Raw genomic sequence first — 6,000 nt, forward strand, 5'->3', positions numbered from 1 at the left:
GTGAATAGTTCAGGGTTCCATAACCGCAGGCAGAATAGTTGAAACTGGAGCAACAGCATGACCAGGTGGACTGTGGACAGCAAGGAGTCATCAGGACAGGTAGTCCTGAGGCATGGTCCTAGGGCTCAGGTCCTACGGGAGGAGAGGGAAAGAGAGAAAGAGAGAAAGACAGAGAAAAAGAGAGAGAGAGAGATAGAGAATTAGAGAGAGCATACTTAAATTCACACAGGACACCGGAAAAGACAGAAGAAATACTCCAGATATAACAGACTGACCCTAGCCCCCCGACACATACACTATTGCAGCCACTCAAGTGACGCACCCCTCCTAGGGACAGGATGGAAGAGCACCAGTCAGCCAGTGACTCAGGGTTAGAGGCAGAGAATCCCGGTGGAGAGAGGGGAACCGGCCAGGCAGAGACAGCAAGGGTGGTTCGTCATTCCAGTGCCTTTCCGTTCACTTTCACACCCCTGGGCCAGACTACACTCAATCATAAGACCAACTAAAGAGATGAGTCTTCAATAAGGACTTATTAAAGGTCGAGACTGAGTCTGTGTCTCTAAAATGGATAGGCAGACCATTCCATGAAAATGGAGCTCTATAGGAGAAAGCCTTGCCTCCAGCTGCTTGCTTAGAAATTCTAGGGACTAACCTCCAAACGAGGCCTCCAACTGCTCTTAAACGCTAGTAAAACCAAATGCATGCTTTTCAACCGTTCGCTGCCCGCACCCGCCCGCCCGACTAGCACCACCACTCTGGACGGTTCCGACCTAGAATATGTGGACAACTATAAATACCTGGGTGTCTGGTTAGACTGTAAACTCTCCTTCCAGACTCATATTAAACATCTCCAATCCAAAATCAAATCTAGAATCATCTTTCTATGTCGCAACAAAGCCTCCTTCACTCACGCCGCCAAACTTACCCTAGTAAAACTGACCATCCTACCGATCCTTGACTTCGGCGATGTCATCTACAAAATAGCCCCCAAAATTCTACTCAACAAATTGGATGCAGTCTATCACAGTGCCATCCGTTTTGTCACCAAAGTCCCATATACTACCCACCACTGCGACCAGTATGCTCTAGTCGGCTGGCCCTCACTTCATACTCGTAGATGACCTGGACCCACTGGCTCCAGGTCATCTATAAGTCTATGCTTGGTAAAGCTCTGCCTTATCTCAGTTCACTGGTCACGATAACAACACCCACCCGTAGCACACGTTCCAGCAGGTATATCTCACTGATCATCCTCAAAGCCAACCCCTCATTTGGCCGTCTTTCCTTCCAGTTCTCTGCTGCCAGTGACTGGAACGAATTGGAAAAATCGCTGAAGTTTGAGACTTTTATTTCCCTCACCAACTTTAAACATCAGCATCAGCTTGTGGTCATTGTTCATTTGGAAGACCCATTTGCGACCAAGCTTTAACTTCCTGACTGACGTCTTGAGATGTTGCTTCACTATATCCACGTAATTTTACTTCCTCATGATGCCAGCAAATCAAATCTAATCAAATCTATTTATATAGCCCTTCTTACATCAGCTGATATCTCAAAGTGCTGTACAGAAACCCAGCCTAGAACCCCAAACAGCAAGCAATGCAGGTGTAGAAGCACGGTGGCTAGGAAAAACTCCCTAGAAAGGACAAAACCTAGGAAGAAACCTAGAGAGGAACCAGGCTATGAGGGGTGGCCAGTCCTCTTCTGGATGTCCCGGGTGGAGATTATAACAGAACATGGCCAAGATGTTCAAATGTTCATAAATGACCAGCATGGTCAAATAATAATAATCACAGTTGTCGAGGGTGCAACAAGTCAGCACCTCAAGACTTAATGTTAGTTGGCTTTTCATAGCCAATCATTGAGAGTATCTCTACTGCTCCTGCTGTCACTAGAGAGTTGAAAACAGCAGGTGTGGGACAGGTAGCATGTCCGGTGAACAGGTCAGGGTTCCATAGCCGCAGGCAGAATAGTTGAAACTGGAGCAGCAGCACGACCAGGTGGACTGGGGACAGCAAGGAGTCATCATGTCAGGTAGTCCTGAGGCATGGTCCTAGGGCTCAGGTCCTCCGAGAGAGAGAAAGAAAGAAAGAGACAAAGAGAGAATTAGAGAGAGCATACTTAAATTCACACAGGACACCGGATAAGACAGGAGAAATACTCCAGATATAACAGACTGACCCTAGCCCCCCGACACATAGACTACTGCAGCATAAATACTGGAGGCTGAGACAGGAGGGGTCAGGAGACACTGTGGCCCCATCCGACGATACCCCCGGACAGGGCCAAACAGGAAGGATATAACCCCACCCACTTTGCCAAAGCACAGCCCCCACACCACTAGAGGGATATCTTCAACCACCAACTTACCATCCTGAGACAAGGCCGAGTATAGCCCACAAAGATATCCGCCACGGCACAACCCAACGGAGGGCGCCAACCCAGACAGGAAGACCACGTCAGTGACTCAACCCACTCAAGTGACGCACCCCTCCCATGGACGGCATGGAAGAGCACCAGTAAGCCAGTGACTCAGCCCCTGTAATAGGGTTAGAGGCAGAGAATCCCAGTGGAAAGAGGGGAACCGGCAAGGCAGAGACAGCAAGGGTGGTTCGTTGCTCCAGTGCCTTTCCGTTCACCTTAACACTCCAGGGCCAGACTACACTCAATCATAGGATCTACTGAAGAGATGAGTCTTCAATAAAGACTTAAAGGTTGAGACCGAGTCTGCATCTCTCACATGGGTAGGCAGACCATTCCATAAAAATGGAGCTCTATAGGAGAAAGCCCTGCCTCCAGCTGTTTGCTTAGAAATTCTAGGGACAATTAGGAGGCCTGCGTCTTGTGACCGTAGCGTACGTGTAGGTATGTACAGCAGGACCAAATCGGAAAGACAGGTAGGAGCAAGCCCATGTAATGCTTTGTAGGTTAGCAGTAAAACCTTGACATCAGCCTTTGCCTTAACAGGAAGCCAGTGTAGGGTAGATTGCACTGGAGTAATATGATCACATTTTTTGGTTCTAGTCAGGATTCTAGCAGCCGTATTTAGCACTAACTGAAGTTTATTTAGTGCTTTATCCGGGTAGCCGGAAAGTAGAGCATTGCAGTAGTCCAACCTAGAAGTAACAAAAGCATGGATTAATCTTTCTACATTATTTGTGGACAGAAATTTTCAGATTTTTGCAATGTTACGTAGATGGAAAAAAGCTGCCCTTGAAACAGTTCTGATATGTTCTTCAAAAGAGAGATCAGGGTCCAGAGTAACGCCAAGGTCCTTCACAGTTTTATTTGAGACGACTGTACAACCATCAAGATTAATTGTCAGATTCAACAGAAGATCTCTTTGTTTCTTGGGATCTAGAACAAGCATGTCTGTTTTGTTCGAGTTTAAAAGTAGAACGTTTGCTGCCATCCACTTCCTTATGTCTGAAACACAGGCTTCTAGCGAGGGCAATTTTGGGGCTTCACCATGTTTCATTGAAATGTACAGCTGTGTTTCATCCGCATAGCAGTGAAAGTTAACCTCTCTGGGCTAGGTGGGACGTTTGCGTCCCACCCTAGCCAACAGCCAGTTGAATCCCGTGGCGCGATTTTCAAATACCTTAGAAATGCTATTACTTCAATTTCTCAAACATATGACTATTTTACAGCATTTTAAAGACAAGACTCTCGTTAATCTAACCACACTGTCCGATTTCAAAAAGGCTTTAGAACGAAAGCAAAACATTAGATTATGTCAGCAGAGTACCCAGCCAGAAATAATCAGACACCCATTTTTCAAGCTAGCATATAATGTCACATAAACCCAGAAGACAGCTAAATGCAGCACTAACCTTTGATGATCTTCATCAGATGACAATCCTAGGACATTATGTTATACAATACATGCATGTTTTGTTCAATCAAGTTCATATTTATATCAAAAAACAGCTTTTTACATTAGCATGTGACGTTCAGAACTAGCATACCCCCCGCAAACTTCCGGGGAATTTACTAACAATTTACTAAATTACTCACGATAAACGTTCACAAAAAACATAACAATTATTTTAAGAATTATAGATACAGAACTCCTTTGTGCAATCGTGGTGTCCGATTTTAAAATAGCTTTTCGGTGAAAGCACATTTTGCAATATTCTCAGTAGATAGCCCAGCCATCACGGCTATCCATTTAGACACCGACCAAGTTTAGCCCTGACCAAAGTCAGATTTACTATTACAAAAGTTTGATTACCTTTGTTGTCTTCGTCAGAATGCACTCCCAGGACTGCTACTTCAATAACAAATGTTGGTTTGGTCTAAAATAATCCATCGTTATATCCAAATAGCGGCGTTTTGTTCGTGCGTTCCAGACACTATCCGAAATGGTAAATCAGGGTTACGAGCATGGCGCAATTCGTGACAAAAAAATTCTAAATATTCCATTACCGTACTTCGAAGCATGTTAACCGCTGTTTAAAATCCATTTGTATGCCATTTGTCTCGTAAAAAAGCGATAATATTCCGACCGGGAATCTCCGTTTAGGTAAACAGAGGAAAGAAAACAAAGCTTTCGGTCGACGCGGGCACGAGCTTGAGTCTCACAGTACTGTAACCAGCCACTACCCAAACGCTCTACTTTTTTTCAGCCAGAGCCTGCAAAGCCACGATTCAGCTTTTTGCCGCCTTCTGAGAGCCTATGGCAGCCGTAGGAAGTGTCACGTAATAGCAGAGATCCTTTGTAATGGATAGAGATGGCAAAGAAGGCCAAGAAATGGTCAGACAGGGTACTTCCTGTACAGAATCTTCTCAGGTTTTGACCTGCCATTTGATTTCTGTTATACTCACAGACACCATTCAAACAGTTTTAGAAACTTTGGAGTGTCTTCTATCCAAAGCCAATAATTATATGCATATTCTAGTTACTGGGCAGGAGTAGTAACCAGATTAAATCGGGTACGCTTTTTATCCTAACAGGCTAGAGGACAACCAGTGGGTCCATCTCCTCTATACCACCCACCTGGTAGTGTGGTAGATGGGACTACCAGCTCTCTGTAACCTAGAGGACAACCAGTGGGTCCATCTCCTCTATACCACCCACCTGGTAGTGTGGTGGATGGGACTACCAGCTCTCTGTAACCTAGAGGGCAACCAGTGGGTCCATCTCCTCTATACCACCCACCTGGTAGTGTGGTGGATGGGACTACCAGCTCTGTAACCTAGAGGAAAACCAGTGGGTCCATCTCCTTTATACCATGCTTCTTGTTGGATATATTTCCAAAGTCTGGCTTCCTGCTCTTTAGTCCAAAGGCAGATGATCTCAGACCTTGTATATTCCAGAATGAGATAGTAAAAGCTTTGTGTTCCATATTGTCTAGTGTTGTTTTTGTTGTGGTTTAGGCCCCGGACCATCACAGTAGGTGTGAGCAGAGCATGTTGAGCATCTGATACATACCTCTTAGGTCTCAGGATGGGGATTAGGCAGGTGTAATAGTGGGGGTTGGGCCTGTTGCTCTGCTCACAGCCTGGGTATATGTTCTGCTGTCATGTTGAGGTCCTTCCCGCAGGGGCGGGGGGCATGGGGTGGGCAGAAGGGGCATAGGTCTGCTATGGGGGGCCTATATAAGGTGTGGCCAGGGTTTGCTTTGGTCGGTATTAGTTGGTTGGGGATGGCTGGTGATGCTGTGGTCTGGGTTTAGGTCCTCTTGGCGTGGGTTCTCGCAGTGCAGGTCCTTCGAGAGGGGGTTTTGCAGGTCTGGGAGGGTATCTCGCTGGTATGGGCGGGGTGTCCGTTGCTCTGTTGCTCCTGTGTGAGGTGCTGGGGCTGCGGTTGAGAGTGACGTCCTTCAAGTTCCTGGGAAAATTTCGGATTGCTGCCTTGTAGAGGTGGACCTAGTCGTAAAAAGCTGTTCAAGGGTGGAGTGGTTGGCCAGGTATACATTAGGTTTTGAGGCACAGTCTCTATGGTGGCAGGATGGAGAAGTGGAAGAAGCTTTTTTCAATCACTCCCTTCAGTGCTGT

The sequence above is a fragment of the Salmo salar genome, chromosome 04, assembly GCF_965601325.2.
Source record: "Salmo salar chromosome 04, fSalSal1, whole genome shotgun sequence".
Classification (NCBI taxonomy): Eukaryota; Metazoa; Chordata; class Actinopteri; order Salmoniformes; family Salmonidae; genus Salmo; species Salmo salar.